The 17,159-nt window shown below is 33.6% G+C and overlaps 9 non-coding genes across 9 annotated transcripts; 6 read left to right on the top strand and 3 right to left on the bottom strand.

Moving 5' to 3' along the window:
* The first annotated feature begins 1,091 nt into the window (after positions 1-1,091).
* Positions 1,092-1,163, top strand: TRNAQ-CUG (transfer RNA glutamine (anticodon CUG)). Its single transcript has one exon. It is a non-coding gene; the product is annotated as a tRNA-Gln (tRNA).
* Positions 1,164-3,608: 2,445 nt separating this feature from the next.
* On the top strand, positions 3,609-3,680 carry TRNAQ-CUG (transfer RNA glutamine (anticodon CUG)). The gene has a single exon. It is a non-coding gene; the product is annotated as a tRNA-Gln (tRNA).
* Positions 3,681-6,124: 2,444 nt separating this feature from the next.
* Positions 6,125-6,196, top strand: TRNAQ-CUG (transfer RNA glutamine (anticodon CUG)). Its single transcript has one exon. It is a non-coding gene; the product is annotated as a tRNA-Gln (tRNA).
* A 2,444-nt stretch (positions 6,197-8,640) lies between these two features.
* Positions 8,641-8,712, top strand: TRNAQ-CUG (transfer RNA glutamine (anticodon CUG)). Its single transcript has one exon. It is a non-coding gene; the product is annotated as a tRNA-Gln (tRNA).
* Positions 8,713-12,054: 3,342 nt separating this feature from the next.
* On the bottom strand, positions 12,055-12,126 carry TRNAQ-UUG (transfer RNA glutamine (anticodon UUG)). The gene has a single exon. It is a non-coding gene; the product is annotated as a tRNA-Gln (tRNA).
* A 1,547-nt stretch (positions 12,127-13,673) lies between these two features.
* Positions 13,674-13,745, top strand: TRNAQ-CUG (transfer RNA glutamine (anticodon CUG)). Its single transcript has one exon. It is a non-coding gene; the product is annotated as a tRNA-Gln (tRNA).
* Positions 13,746-14,570: 825 nt separating this feature from the next.
* On the bottom strand, positions 14,571-14,642 carry TRNAQ-UUG (transfer RNA glutamine (anticodon UUG)). Its single transcript has one exon. It is a non-coding gene; the product is annotated as a tRNA-Gln (tRNA).
* Positions 14,643-16,189: 1,547 nt separating this feature from the next.
* Positions 16,190-16,261, top strand: TRNAQ-CUG (transfer RNA glutamine (anticodon CUG)). Its single transcript has one exon. It is a non-coding gene; the product is annotated as a tRNA-Gln (tRNA).
* An 825-nt stretch (positions 16,262-17,086) lies between these two features.
* Positions 17,087-17,158, bottom strand: TRNAQ-UUG (transfer RNA glutamine (anticodon UUG)). Its single transcript has one exon. It is a non-coding gene; the product is annotated as a tRNA-Gln (tRNA).
* Between the last annotated feature and the right edge of the window lies 1 nt (position 17,159).

Below are 17,159 nucleotides of genomic sequence, written 5' to 3'. Positions count from 1 at the left end.
TCTCTGTATATATAGCTATATGTCTCTGTATATTTATAGGAAAATATAAACATATAGATTATAAAAATAAATATAATTAGTGGAGGTGAAAATCATGAACAGTTGTTGCCTCTCAGCATTTGAAACATGAGTTTCTACTTCTTTCTCTTTTATATGTCCTGAAATTGAGATAGTCACTTTTTACTCAGTATTGATCCAACAATACAGTTGATGTATACAAAGCATATCATATGATTTGTGAATAAAGTTCAAAAATGAGAATTTGATCAGTACCTGTGATGCCTCCGACCAAAAGCTTATATTTTACGATTGGAGAGCAACTGTTGTAAATCAGCATGAAAAACATTTTCTTTTCACGATTTCCATACTAATATAAAACAACATTTTTACTAGCTGAATGAGATCATCATTTGGGTTCCTCTATGTTTGATTGAAGAAAACTTCTCATTCAAAATGTGCTATTTTCGCCTTATCAATAGCAGGAAAGCTTAAAAAAGTGATGCTGTGAATCACCCGTCTGAAATGCGTTTGAGAAAATCAGGATATGATTTTATAATGGCTAACTACTTTGTGAAGAAATTTGATGTCAAAGTATTGTAAAGTTTGTATTGATGTAACTTGTTCAAGCTGATGGACATTTTGAAAGCATTCAATAATTGACTCTTTCAACCTACTGGTGTTGGATTTGAGCTATCAATGAACAAAGATGAAGAAATGGAAAAGCTCAAGAGTAATAAAAAAAGTCCCTCCAAGGTCTCAAATCGGATCATTGGATGCAAAGTCCAAATTGCCAACCATTGCTCTATGGAGCCACCCATGCAGGAGACAGAGACATTGCTTCAGTAGTCTGGAAATGTAGACTGTTTAATTATGCTACAGGCAAAGATGAACATTGTGATATAACTTTTATATTCTGATAAACATTTGAATATTTAACACTTTTATAGAGAATATAGCGAAAAGAATCAAATCACATTAAAGCTCTATCCACTATGACCATTCAAATGAGATATCTTTGTATCAATATAAGAGAAGGCCATCACTGATGCGCTCTCTTTTGTCTCAATGGAAAAGTCACTCTTGTGTGAGAGGGTTCCATGGTGTAATGGTTAGCACTCTGGACTCTGAATCCAGCGATCCGAGTTCAAATCTCGGTGGGACCTACTACAATTATGAGATTCACTGTTTAACTCATTTTTTAGAATTTGGTCTAGAAAAAACCTAATATCAATGTTTTATACTGATGCGTATGAACGCATAAGTATGTATAGATGCATACATAGCTTTATCCGTCTAGATAGCTGTTAGACAATATGAACATATCAATTATTCATAAACATAAATATTGAAGCTGAACCTAGAAACTGTTCTTTCACATCCACATTGTAAACATGAGTTTATTTTCCTTTCTCATCTATATGGCCAGTAATGAGATAGTTCATTTTTGCTGATTTCTTAACTGACAACATGCTGGACTTACACAGTGCATTTCATTGTGAATTTCTTTGAAAGTGAATTTCAGATTCACACCTTTGACATGTCTTTCAAAAGATTCAACTTTATTGGTTGTGGAATTACTGTTGAAAATCAGTGTGTAAAATCTTTGTACGTCTGAATTTCAAGATTATTATTCAAACTGCACATCTTCGGTCACCGTAATACAAAGTTTGGCTCCTCAAGTTTTGTTTTAATGAATGCTTTGCAATTAAAAAGTTCCTTGTTCCCCTTATCAATAACAGTAAGATTTTAAAAAGTAATGTCGTGCATCAGGCCCCTGTGATGAGTTTGAGGAACCAGAGTGAGTTTGTAAAATCTCTCATTATTTTGAGCCATTTAGTTTCCAGGTATTGTAAAAATTCTATTATTTGCTCACATCTAGTAAACTTTTAGAGTATAATCAATAAATTAATTTTTCACCCTACCGGTATTAGATATGTGATATTAATGAATACACTTGAAAGAAAATGATTTGGTCAAGAGTCATAAAATGGTCCCACCGAGATTTGAACTCTGATCATTGGATTCAAAGTCCAAAGTGCTAACCATTACACCATGGAACCTCCCATGTGAAAGGAGTGCAAACTGCTGCAGCAATGTGGAAATGTCAAAGTTTTTAATATTCTACTGTCAAAGAGAAACTGAATTGGATTGCTTTCCTATTCTGGTAAACTTTTGCATATTGAACTATGTTGGGGAAGGATGTTGCCCAAAAGACTCAAATAACGTTATAACTCTGTTGAACAGTGGTTTTTATGTGAGATAATATTTTTCAATGAAAGATAAGTTGCCCCCTGAGGCAAATCTCTTCTGTCAAAATGGAAAGCTCACCCTGGTAGGGGAGGGTGGATGGTGTCATGGTTAGCACTCTGGACTCTGAAAACAGGGATCTGAGTACAAATTTCAGTGGGACTTATCTGAACTTTACAATTTTCTTTTCCATTCAGTTCTTAGAAGTTTTATTTGGAACAACATCACATTTACTTATAAACATGTAAAAATCAACCTGTACATATGTATCTCTGTATATATAGCTATATGTCTCTGTATATTTATAGGAAAATATAAACATATAGATTATAAAAATAAATATAATTAGTGGAGGTGAAAATCATGAACAGTTGTTGCCTCTCAGCATTTGAAACATGAGTTTCTACTTCTTTCTCTTTTATATGTCCTGAAATTGAGATAGTCACTTTTTACTCAGTATTGATCCAACAATACAGTTGATGTATACAAAGCATATCATATGATTTGTGAATAAAGTTCAAAAATGAGAATTTGATCAGTACCTGTGATGCCTCCGACCAAAAGCTTATATTTTACGATTGGAGAGCAACTGTTGTAAATCAGCATGAAAAACATTTTCTTTTCACGATTTCCATACTAATATAAAACAACATTTTTACTAGCTGAATGAGATCATCATTTGGGTTCCTCTATGTTTGATTGAAGAAAACTTCTCATTCAAAATGTGCTATTTTCGCCTTATCAATAGCAGGAAAGCTTAAAAAAGTGATGCTGTGAATTACCCGTCTGAAATGCGTTTGAGAAAATCAGGATATGATTTTATAATGGCTAACTACTTTGTGAAGAAATTTGATGTCAAAGTATTGTAAAGTTTGTATTGATGTAACTTGTTCAAGCTGATGGACATTTTGAAAGCATTCAATAATTGACTCTTTCAACCTACAGGTGTTGGATTTGAGCTATCAATGAACAAAGATGAAGAAATGGAAAAGCTCAAGAGTAATAAAAAAAAGTCCCTCCAAGGTCTCAAATCGGATCATTGGATGCAAAGTCCAAATTGCCAACCATTGCTCTATGGAGCCACCCATGCAGGAGACAGAGACATTGCTTCAGTAGTCTGGAAATGTAGACTGTTTAATTATGCTACAGGCAAAGATGAACATTGTGATATAACTTTTATATTCTGATAAACATTTGAATATTTAACACTTTTATAGAGAATATAGCGAAAAGAATCAAATCACATTAAAGCTCTATCCACTATGACCATTCAAATGAGATATCTTTGTATCAATATAAGAGAAGGCCATCACTGATGCGCTCTCTTTTGTCTCAATGGAAAAGTCACTCTTGTGTGAGAGGGTTCCATGGTGTAATGGTTAGCACTCTGGACTCTGAATCCAGCGATCCGAGTTCAAATCTCGGTGGGACCTACTACAATTATGAGATTCACTGTTTAACTCATTTTTTAGAATTTGGTCTAGAAAAAACCTAATATCAATGTTTTATACTGATGCGTATGAACGCATAAGTATGTATAGATGCATACATAGCTTTATCCGTCTAGATAGCTGTTAGACAATATGAACATATCAATTATTCATAAACATAAATATTGAAGCTGAACCTAGAAACTGTTCTTTCACATCCACATTGTAAACATGAGTTTATTTTCCTTTCTCATCTATATGGCCAGTAATGAGATAGTTCATTTTTGCTGATTTCTTAACTGACAACATGCTGGACTTACACAGTGCATTTCATTGTGAATTTCTTTGAAAGTGAATTTCAGATTCACACCTTTGACATGTCTTTCAAAAGATTCAACTTTATTGGTTGTGGAATTACTGTTGAAAATCAGTGTGTAAAATCTTTGTACGTCTGAATTTCAAGATTATTATTCAAACTGCACATCTTCGGTCACCGTAATACAAAGTTTGGCTCCTCAAGTTTTGTTTTAATGAATGCTTTGCAATTAAAAAGTTCCTTGTTCCCCTTATCAATAACAGTAAGATTTTAAAAAGTAATGTCGTGCATCAGGCCCCTGTGATGAGTTTGAGGAACCAGAGTGAGTTTGTAAAATCTCTCATTATTTTGAGCCATTTAGTTTCCAGGTATTGTAAAAATTCTATTATTTGCTCACATCTAGTAAACTTTTAGAGTATAATCAATAAATTAATTTTTCACCCTACCGGTATTAGATATGTGATATTAATGAATACACTTGAAAGAAAATGATTTGGTCAAGAGTCATAAAATGGTCCCACCGAGATTTGAACTCTGATCATTGGATTCAAAGTCCAAAGTGCTAACCATTACACCATGGAACCTCCCATGTGAAAGGAGTGCAAACTGCTGCAGCAATGTGGAAATGTCAAAGTTTTTAATATTCTACTGTCAAAGAGAAACTGAATTGGATTGCTTTCCTATTCTGGTAAACTTTTGCATATTGAACTATGTTGGGGAAGGATGTTGCCCAAAAGACTCAAATAACGTTATAACTCTGTTGAACAGTGGTTTTTATGTGAGATAATATTTTTCAATGAAAGATAAGTTGCCCCCTGAGGCAAATCTCTTCTGTCAAAATGGAAAGCTCACCCTGGTAGGGGAGGGTGGATGGTGTCATGGTTAGCACTCTGGACTCTGAAAACAGGGATCTGAGTACAAATTTCAGTGGGACTTATCTGAACTTTACAATTTTCTTTTCCATTCAGTTCTTAGAAGTTTTATTTGGAACAACATCACATTTACTTATAAACATGTAAAAATCAACCTGTACATATGTATCTCTGTATATATAGCTATATGTCTCTGTATATTTATAGGAAAATATAAACATATAGATTATAAAAATAAATATAATTAGTGGAGGTGAAAATCATGAACAGTTGTTGCCTCTCAGCATTTGAAACATGAGTTTCTACTTCTTTCTCTTTTATATGTCCTGAAATTGAGATAGTCACTTTTTACTCATTATTGATCCAACAATACAGTTGATGTATACAAAGCATATCATATGATTTGTGAATAAAGTTCAAAAATGAGAATTTGATCAGTACCTGTGATGCCTCCGACCAAAAGCTTATATTTTACGATTGGAGAGCAACTGTTGTAAATCAGCATGAAAAACATTTTCTTTTCACGATTTCCATACTAATATCAAACAACATTTTTACTAGCTGAATGAGATCATCATTTGGGTTCCTCTATGTTTGATTGAAGAAAACTTCTCATTCAAAATGTGCTATTTTCGCCTTATCAATAGCAGGAAAGCTTAAAAAAGTGATGCTGTGAATCACCCGTCTGAAATGCGTTTGAGAAAATCAGGATATGATTTTATAATGGCTAACTACTTTGTGAAGAAATTTGATGTCAAAGTATTGTAAAGTTTGTATTGATGTAACTTGTTCAAGCTGATGGACATTTTGAAAGCATTCAATAATTGACTCTTTCAACCTACTGGTGTTGGATTTGAGCTATCAATGAACAAAGATGAAGAAATGGAAAAGCTCAAGAGTAATAAAAAAAGTCCCTCCAAGGTCTCAAATCGGATCATTGGATGCAAAGTCCAAATTGCCAACCATTGCTCTATGGAGCCACCCATGCAGGAGACAGAGACATTGCTTCAGTAGTCTGGAAATGTAGACTGTTTAATTATGCTACAGGCAAAGATGAACATTGTGATATAACTTTTATATTCTGATAAACATTTGAATATTTAACACTTTTATAGAGAATATAGCGAAAAGAATCAAATCACATTAAAGCTCTATCCACTATGACCATTCAAATGAGATATCTTTGTATCAATATAAGAGAAGGCCATCACTGATGCGCTCTCTTTTGTCTCAATGGAAAAGTCACTCTTGTGTGAGAGGGTTCCATGGTGTAATGGTTAGCACTCTGGACTCTGAATCCAGCGATCCGAGTTCAAATCTCGGTGGGACCTACTACAATTATGAGATTCACTGTTTAACTCATTTTTTAGAATTTGGTCTAGAAAAAACCTAATATCAATGTTTTATACTGATGCGTATGAACGCATAAGTATGTATAGATGCATACATAGCTTTATCCGTCTAGATAGCTGTTAGACAATATGAACATATCAATTATTCATAAACATAAATATTGAAGCTGAACCTAGAAACTGTTCTTTCACATCCACATTGTAAACATGAGTTTATTTTCCTTTCTCATCTATATGGCCAGTAATGAGATAGTTCATTTTTGCTGATTTCTTAGCTGACAACATGCTGGACTTACACAGTGCATTTCATTGTGAATTTCTTTGAAAGTGAATTTCAGATTCACACCTTTGACATGTCTTTCAAAAGATTCAACTTTATTGGTTGTGGAATTACTGTTGAAAATCAGTGTGTAAAATCTTTGTACGTCTGAATTTCAAGATTATTATTCAAACTGCACATCTTCGGTCACCGTAATACAAAGTTTGGCTCCTCAAGTTTTGTTTTAATGAATGCTTTGCAATTAAAAAGTTCCTTGTTCCCCTTATCAATAACAGTAAGATTTTAAAAAGTAATGTCGTGCATCAGGCCCCTGTGATGAGTTTGAGGAACCAGAGTGAGTTTGTAAAATCTCTCATTATTTTGAGCCATTTAGTTTCCAGGTATTGTAAAAATTCTATTATTTGCTCACATCTAGTAAACTTTTAGAGTATAATCAATAAATTAATTTTTCACCCTACCGGTATTAGATATGTGATATTAATGAATACACTTGAAAGAAAATGATTTGGTCAAGAGTCATAAAATGGTCCCACCGAGATTTGAACTCTGATCATTGGATTCAAAGTCCAAAGTGCTAACCATTACACCATGGAACCTCCCATGTGAAAGGAGTGCAAACTGCTGCAGCAATGTGGAAATGTCAAAGTTTTTAATATTCTACTGTCAAAGAGAAACTGAATTGGATTGCTTTCCTATTCTGGTAAACTTTTGCATATTGAACTATGTTGGGGAAGGATGTTGCCCAAAAGACTCAAATAACGTTATAACTCTGTTGAACAGTGGTTTTTATGTGAGATAATATTTTTCAATGAAAGATAAGTTGCCCCCTGAGGCAAATCTCTTCTGTCAAAATGGAAAGCTCACCCTGGTAGGGGAGGGTGGATGGTGTCATGGTTAGCACTCTGGACTCTGAAAACAGGGATCTGAGTACAAATTTCAGTGGGACTTATCTGAACTTTACAATTTTCTTTTCCATTCAGTTCTTAGAAGTTTTATTTGGAACAACATCACATTTACTTATAAACATGTAAAAATCAACCTGTACATATGTATCTCTGTATATATAGCTATATGTCTCTGTATATTTATAGGAAAATATAAACATATAGATTATAAAAATAAATATAATTAGTGGAGGTGAAAATCATGAACAGTTGTTGCCTCTCAGCATTTGAAACATGAGTTTCTACTTCTTTCTCTTTTATATGTCCTGAAATTGAGATAGTCACTTTTTACTCAGTATTGATCCAACAATACAGTTGATGTATACAAAGCATATCATATGATTTGTGAATAAAGTTCAAAAATGAGAATTTGATCAGTACCTGTGATGCCTCCGACCAAAAGCTTATATTTTACGATTGGAGAGCAACTGTTGTAAATCAGCATGAAAAACATTTTCTTTTCACGATTTCCATACTAATATAAAACAACATTTTTACTAGCTGAATGAGATCATCATTTGGGTTCCTCTATGTTTGATTGAAGAAAACTTCTCATTCAAAATGTGCTATTTTCGCCTTATCAATAGCAGGAAAGCTTAAAAAAGTGATGCTGTGAATCACCCGTCTGAAATGCGTTTGAGAAAATCAGGATATGATTTTATAATGGCTAACTACTTTGTGAAGAAATTTGATGTCAAAGTATTGTAAAGTTTGTATTGATGTAACTTGTTCAAGCTGATGGACATTTTGAAAGCATTCAATAATTGACTCTTTCAACCTACTGGTGTTGGATTTGAGCTATCAATGAACAAAGATGAAGAAATGGAAAAGCTCAAGAGTAATAAAAAAAGTCCCTCCAAGGTCTCAAATCGGATCATTGGATGCAAAGTCCAAATTGCCAACCATTGCTCTATGGAGCCACCCATGCAGGAGACAGAGACATTGCTTCAGTAGTCTGGAAATGTAGACTGTTTAATTATGCTACAGGCAAAGATGAACATTGTGATATAACTTTTATATTCTGATAAACATTTGAATATTTAACACTTTTATAGAGAATATAGCGAAAAGAATCAAATTACATTAAAGCTCTATCCACTATGACCATTCAAATGAGATATCTTTGTATCAATATAAGAGAAGGCCATCACTGATGCGCTCTCTTTTGTCTCAATGGAAAAGTCACTCTTGTGTGAGAGGGTTCCATGGTGTAATGGTTAGCACTCTGGACTCTGAATCCAGCGATCCGAGTTCAAATCTCGGTGGGACCTACTACAATTATGAGATTCACTGTTTAACTCATTTTTTAGAATTTGGTCTAGAAAAAACCTAATATCAATGTTTTATACTGATGCGTATGAACGCATAAGTATGTATAGATGCATACATAGCTTTATCCGTCTAGATAGCTGTTAGACAATATGAACATATCAATTATTCATAAACATAAATATTGAAGCTGAACCTAGAAACTGTTCTTTCACATCCACATTGTAAACATGAGTTTATTTTCCTTTCTCATCTATATGGCCAGTAATGAGATAGTTCATTTTTGCTGATTTCTTAACTGACAACATGCTGGACTTACACAGTGCATTTCATTGTGAATTTCTTTGAAAGTGAATTTCAGATTCACACCTTTGACATGTCTTTCAAAAGATTCAACTTTATTGGTTGTGGAATTACTGTTGAAAATCAGTGTGTAAAATCTTTGTACGTCTGAATTTCAAGATTATTATTCAAACTGCACATCTTCGGTCACCGTAATACAAAGTTTGGCTCCTCAAGTTTTGTTTTAATGAATGCTTTGCAATTAAAAAGTTCCTTGTTCCCCTTATCAATAACAGTAAGATTTTAAAAAGTAATGTCGTGCATCAGGCCCCTGTGATGAGTTTGAGGAACCAGAGTGAGTTTGTAAAATCTCTCATTATTTTGAGCCATTTAGTTTCCAGGTATTGTAAAAATTCTATTATTTGCTCACATCTAGTAAACTTTTAGAGTATAATCAATAAATTAATTTTTCACCCTACCGGTATTAGATATGTGATATTAATGAATACACTTGAAAGAAAATGATTTGGTCAAGAGTCATAAAATGGTCCCACCGAGATTTGAACTCTGATCATTGGATTCAAAGTCCAAAGTGCTAACCATTACACCATGGAACCTCCCATGTGAAAGGAGTGCAAACTGCTGCAGCAATGTGGAAATGTCAAAGTTTTTAATATTCTACTGTCAAAGAGAAACTGAATTGGATTGCTTTCCTATTCTGGTAAACTTTTGCATATTGAACTATGTTGGGGAAGGATGTTGCCCAAAAGACTCAAATAACGTTATAACTCTGTTGAACAGTGGTTTTTATGTGAGATAATATTTTTCAATGAAAGATAAGTTGCCCCCTGAGGCAAATCTCTTCTGTCAAAATGGAAAGCTCACCCTGGTAGGGGAGGGTGGATGGTGTCATGGTTAGCACTCTGGACTCTGAAAACAGGGATCTGAGTACAAATTTCAGTGGGACTTATCTGAACTTTACAATTTTCTTTTCCATTCAGTTCTTAGAAGTTTTATTTGGAACAACATCACATTTACTTATAAACATGTAAAAATCAACCTGTACATATGTATCTCTGTATATATAGCTATATGTCTCTGTATATTTATAGGAAAATATAAACATATAGATTATAAAAATAAATATAATTAGTGGAGGTGAAAATCATGAACAGTTGTTGCCTCTCAGCATTTGAAACATGAGTTTCTACTTCTTTCTCTTTTATATGTCCTGAAATTGAGATAGTCACTTTTTACTCAGTATTGATCCAACAATACAGTTGATGTATACAAAGCATATCATATGATTTGTGAATAAAGTTCAAAAATGAGAATTTGATCAGTACCTGTGATGCCTCCGACCAAAAGCTTATATTTTACGATTGGAGAGCAACTGTTGTAAATCAGCATGAAAAACATTTTCTTTTCACGATTTCCATACTAATATAAAACAACATTTTTACTAGCTGAATGAGATCATCATTTGGGTTCCTCTATGTTTGATTGAAGAAAACTTCTCATTCAAAATGTGCTATTTTCGCCTTATCAATAGCAGGAAAGCTTAAAAAAGTGATGCTGTGAATTACCCGTCTGAAATGCGTTTGAGAAAATCAGGATATGATTTTATAATGGCTAACTACTTTGTGAAGAAATTTGATGTCAAAGTATTGTAAAGTTTGTATTGATGTAACTTGTTCAAGCTGATGGACATTTTGAAAGCATTCAATAATTGACTCTTTCAACCTACAGGTGTTGGATTTGAGCTATCAATGAACAAAGATGAAGAAATGGAAAAGCTCAAGAGTAATAAAAAAAAGTCCCTCCAAGGTCTCAAATCGGATCATTGGATGCAAAGTCCAAATTGCCAACCATTGCTCTATGGAGCCACCCATGCAGGAGACAGAGACATTGCTTCAGTAGTCTGGAAATGTAGACTGTTTAATTATGCTACAGGCAAAGATGAACATTGTGATATAACTTTTATATTCTGATAAACATTTGAATATTTAACACTTTTATAGAGAATATAGCGAAAAGAATCAAATCACATTAAAGCTCTATCCACTATGACCATTCAAATGAGATATCTTTGTATCAATATAAGAGAAGGCCATCACTGATGCGCTCTCTTTTGTCTCAATGGAAAAGTCACTCTTGTGTGAGAGGGTTCCATTGTGTAATGGTTAGCACTCTGGACTCTGAATCCAGCGATCCGAGTTCAAATCTCGGTGGGACCTACTACAATTATGAGATTCACTGTTTAACTCATTTTTTAGAATTTGGTCTAGAAAAAACCTAATATCAATGTTTTATACTGATGCGTATGAACGCATAAGTATGTATAGATGCATACATAGCTTTATCCGTCTAGATAGCTGTTAGACAATATGAACATATCAATTATTCATAAACATAAATATTGAAGCTGAACCTAGAAACTGTTCTTTCACATCCATATTGTAAACATGAGTTTATTTTCCTTTCTCATCTATATGGCCAGTAATGAGATAGTTCATTTTTGCTGATTTCTTAGCTGACAACATGCTGGACTTACACAGTGCATTTCATTGTGAATTTCTTTGAAAGTGAATTTCAGATTCACACCTTTGACATGTCTTTCAAAAGATTCAACTTTATTGGTTGTGGAATTACTGTTGAAAATCAGTGTGTAAAATCTTTGTACGTCTGAATTTCAAGATTATTATTCAAACTGCACATCTTCGGTCACCGTAATACAAAGTTTGGCTCCTCAAGTTTTGTTTTAATGAATGCTTTGCAATTAAAAAGTTCCTTGTTCCCCTTATCAAAAACAGTAAGATTTTAAAAAGTAATGTCGTGCATCAGGCCCCTGTGATGAGTTTGAGGAACCAGAGTGAGTTTGTAAAATCTCTCATTATTTTGAGCCATTTAGTTTCCAGGTATTGTAAAAATTCTATTATTTGCTCACATCTAGTAAACTTTTAGAGTATAATCAATAAATTAATTTTTCACCCTACCGGTATTAGATATGTGATATTAATGAATACACTTGAAAGAAAATGATTTGGTCAAGAGTCATAAAATGGTCCCACCGAGATTTGAACTCGGATCATTGGATTCAAAGTCCAAAGTGCTAACCATTACACCATGGAACCTCCCATGTGAAAGGAGTGCAAACTGCTGCAGCAATGTGGAAATGTCAAAGTTTTTAATATTCTACTGTCAAAGAGAAACTGAATTGGATTGCTTTCCTATTCTGGTAAACTTTTGCATATTGAACTATGTTGGGGAAGGATGTTGCCCAAAAGACTCAAATAACGTTATAACTCTGTTGAACAGTGGTTTTTATGTGAGATAATATTTTTCAATGAAAGATAAGTTGCCCCCTGAGGCAAATCTCTTCTGTCAAAATGGAAAGCTAACCCTGGTAGGGGAGGGTGGATGGTGTCATGGTTAGCACTCTGGACTCTGAAAACAGGGATCTGAGTACAAATTTCAGTGGGACTTATCTGAACTTTACAATTTTCTTTTCCATTCAGTTCTTAGAAGTTTTATTTGGAACAACATCACATTTACTTATAAACATGTAAAAATCAACCTGTACATATGTATCTCTGTATATATAGCTATATGTCTCTGTATATTTATAGGAAAATATAAACATATAGATTATAAAAATAAATATAATTAGTGGAGGTGAAAATCATGAACAGTTGTTGCCTCTCAGCATTTGAAACATGAGTTTCTACTTCTTTCTCTTTTATATGTCCTGAAATTGAGATAGTCACTTTTTACTCAGTATTGATCCAACAATACAGTTGATGTATACAAAGCATATCATATGATTTGTGAAAAAAGTTCAAAAATGAGAATTTGATCAGTACCTGTGATGCCTCCGACCAAAAGCTTATATTTTACGATTGGAGAGCAACTGTTGTAAATCAGCATGAAAAACATTTTCTTTTCACGATTTCCATACTAATATAAAACAACATTTTTACTAGCTGAATGAGATCATCATTTGGGTTCCTCTATGTTTGATTGAAGAAAACTTCTCATTCAAAATGTGCTATTTTCGCCTTATCAATAGCAGGAAAGCTTAAAAAAGTGATGCTGTGAATCACCCGTCTGAAATGCGTTTGAGAAAATCAGGATATGATTTTATAATGGCTAACTACTTTGTGAAGAAATTTGATGTCAAAGTAGTGTAAAGTTTGTATTGATGTAACTTGTTCAAGCTGATGGACATTTTGAAAGCATTCAATAATTGACTCTTTCAACCTACTGGTGTTGGATTTGAGCTATCAATGAACAAAGATGAAGAAATGGAAAAGCTCAAGAGTAATAAAAAAAGTCCCTCCAAGGTCTCAAATCGGATCATTGGATGCAAAGTCCAAATTGCCAACCATTGCTCTATGGAGCCACCCATGCAGGAGACAGAGACATTGCTTCAGTAGTCTGGAAATGTAGACTGTTTAATTATGCTACAGGCAAAGATGAACATTGTGATATAACTTTTATATTCTGATAAACATTTGAATATTTAACACTTTTATAGAGAATATAGCGAAAAGAATCAAATCACATTAAAGCTCTATCCACTATGACCATTCAAATGAGATATCTTTGTATCAATATAAGAGAAGGCCATCACTGATGCGCTCTCTTTTGTCTCAATGGAAAAGTCACTCTTGTGTGAGAGGGTTCCATGGTGTAATGGTTAGCACTCTGGACTCTGAATCCAGCGATCCGAGTTCAAATCTCGGTGGGACCTACTACAATTATGAGATTCACTGTTTAACTCATTTTTTAGAATTTGGTCTAGAAAAAACCTAATATCAATGTTTTATACTGATGCGTATGAACGCATAAGTATGTATAGATGCATACATAGCTTTATCCGTCTAGATAGCTGTTAGACAATATGAACATATCAATTATTCATAAACATAAATATTGAAGCTGAACCTAGAAACTGTTCTTTCACATCCACATTGTAAACATGAGTTTATTTTCCTTTCTCATCTATATGGCCAGTAATGAGATAGTTCATTTTTGCTGATTTCTTAGCTGACAACATGCTGGACTTACACAGTGCATTTCATTGTGAATTTCTTTGAAAGTGAATTTCAGATTCACACCTTTGACATGTCTTTCAAAAGATTCAACTTTATTGGTTGTGGAATTACTGTTGAAAATCAGTGTGTAAAATCTTTGTACGTCTGAATTTCAAGATTATTATTCAAACTGCACATCTTCGGTCACCGTAATACAAAGTTTGGCTCCTCAAGTTTTGTTTTAATGAATGCTTTGCAATTAAAATGTTCCTTGTTCCCCTTATCAATAACAGTAAGATTTTAAAAAGTAATGTCGTGCATCAGGCCCCTGTGATGAGTTTGAGGAACCAGAGTGAGTTTGTAAAATCTCTCATTATTTTGAGCCATTTAGTTTCCAGGTATTGTAAAAATTCTATTATTTGCTCACATCTAGTAAACTTTTAGAGTATAATCAATAAATTAATTTTTCACCCTACCGGTATTAGATATGTGATATTAATGAATACACTTGAAAGAAAATGATTTGGTCAAGAGTCATAAAATGGTCCCACCGAGATTTGAACTCGGATCATTGGATTCAAAGTCCAAAGTGCTAACCATTACACCATGGAACCTCCCATGTGAAAGGAGTGCAAACTGCTGCAGCAATGTGGAAATGTCAAAGTTTTTAATATTCTACTGTCAAAGAGAAACTGAATTGGATTGCTTTCCTATTCTGGTAAACTTTTGCATATTGAACTATGTTGGGGAAGGATGTTGCCCAAAAGACTCAAATAACGTTATAACTCTGTTGAACAGTGGTTTTTATGTGAGATAATATTTTTCAATGAAAGATAAGTTGCCCCCTGAGGCAAATCTCTTCTGTCAAAATGGAAAGCTCACCCTGGTAGGGGAGGGTGGATGGTGTCATGGTTAGCACTCTGGACTCTGAAAACAGGGATCTGAGTACAAATTTCAGTGGGACTTATCTGAACTTTACAATTTTCTTTTCCATTCAGTTCTTAGAAGTTTTATTTGGAACAACATCACATTTACTTATAAACATGTAAAAATCAACCTGTACATATGTATCTCTGTATATATAGCTATATGTCTCTGTATATTTATAGGAAAATATAAACATATAGATTATAAAAATAAATATAATTAGTGGAGGTGAAAATCATGAACAGTTGTTGCCTCTCAGCATTTGAAACATGAGTTTCTACTTCTTTCTCTTTTATATGTCCTGAAATTGAGATAGTCACTTTTTACTCAGTATTGATCCAACAATACAGTTGATGTATACAAAGCATATCATATGATTTGTGAATAAAGTTCAAAAATGAGAATTTGATCAGTACCTGTGATGCCTCCGACCAAAAGCTTATATTTTACGATTGGAGATCAACTGTTGTAAATCAGCATGAAAAACATTTTCTTTTCACGATTTCCATACTAATATAAAACAACATTTTTACTAGCTGAATGAGATCATCATTTGGGTTCCTCTATGTTTGATTGAAGAAAACTTCTCATTCAAAATGTGCTATTTTCGCCTTATCAATAGCAGGAAAGCTTAAAAAAGTGATGCTGTGAATTACCCGTCTGAAATGCGTTTGAGAAAATCAGGATATGATTTTATAATGGCTAACTACTTTGTGAAGAAATTTGATGTCAAAGTATTGTAAAGTTTGTATTGATGTAACTTGTTCAAGCTGATGGACATTTTGAAAGCATTCAATAATTGACTCTTTCAACCTACTGGTGTTGGATTTGAGCTATCAATGAACAAAGATGAAGAAATGGAAAAGCTCAAGAGTAATAAAAAAAGTCCCTCCAAGGTCTCAAATCGGATCATTGGATGCAAAGTCCAAATTGCCAACCATTGCTCTATGGAGCCACCCATGCAGGAGACAGAGACATTGCTTCAGTAGTCTGGAAATGTAGACTGTTTAATTATGCTACAGGCAAAGATGAACATTGTGATATAACTTTTATATTCTGATAAACATTTGAATATTTAACACTTTTATAGAGAATATAGCGAAAAGAATCAAATCACATTAAAGCTCTATCCACTATGACCATTCAAATGAGATATCTTTGTATCAATATAAGAGAAGGCCATCACTGATGCGCTCTCTTTTGTCTCAATGGAAAAGTCACTCTTGTGTGAGAGGGTTCCATGGTGTAATGGTTAGCACTCTGGACTCTGAATCCAGCGATCCGAGTTCAAATCTCGGTGGGACCTACTACAATTATGAGATTCACTGTTTAACTCATTTTTTAGAATTTGGTCTAGAAAAAACCTAATATCAATGTTTTATACTGATGCGTATGAACACATAAGTATGTATAGATGCATACATAGCTTTATCCGTCTAGATAGCTGTTAGACAATATGAACATATCAATTATTCATAAACATAAATATTGAAGCTGAACCTAGAAACTGTTCTTTCACATCCACATTGTAAACATGAGTTTATTTTCCTTTCTCATCTATATGGCCAGTAATGAGATAGTTCATTTTTGCTGATTTCTTAGCTGACAACATGCTGGACTTACACAGTGCATTTCATTGTGAATTTCTTTGAAAGTGAATTTCAGATTCACACCTTTGACATGTCTTTCAAAAGATTCAACTTTATTGGTTGTGGAATTACTGTTGAAAATCAGTGTGTAAAATCTTTGTACGTCTGAATTTCAAGATTATTATTCAAACTGCACATCTTCGGTCACCGTAATACAAAGTTTGGCTCCTCAAGTTTTGTTTTAATGAATGCTTTGCAATTAAAAAGTTCCTTGTTCCCCTTATCAAAAACAGTAAGATTTTAAAAAGTAATGTCGTGCATCAGGCCCCTGTGATGAGTTTGAGAAACCAGAGTGAGTTTGTAAAATCTCTCATTATTTTGAGCCATTTAGTTTCCAGGTATTGTAAAAATTCTATTATTTGCTCACATCTAGTAAACTTTTAGAGTATAATCAATAAATTAATTTTTCACCCTACCGGTATTAGATATGTGATATTAATGAATACACTTGAAAGAAAATGATTTGGTCAAGAGTCATAAAATGGTCCCACCGAGATTTGAACTCGGATCATTGGATTCAAAGTCCAAAGTGCTAACCATTACACCATGGAACCT

This window comes from Triturus cristatus, chromosome 5_2 (genome assembly GCF_964204655.1).
Source record: "Triturus cristatus chromosome 5_2, aTriCri1.1, whole genome shotgun sequence".
In the NCBI taxonomy this organism is placed as follows: Eukaryota; Metazoa; Chordata; class Amphibia; order Caudata; family Salamandridae; genus Triturus; species Triturus cristatus.
This window is presented reverse-complemented; position numbering and strand designations above follow the sequence as displayed.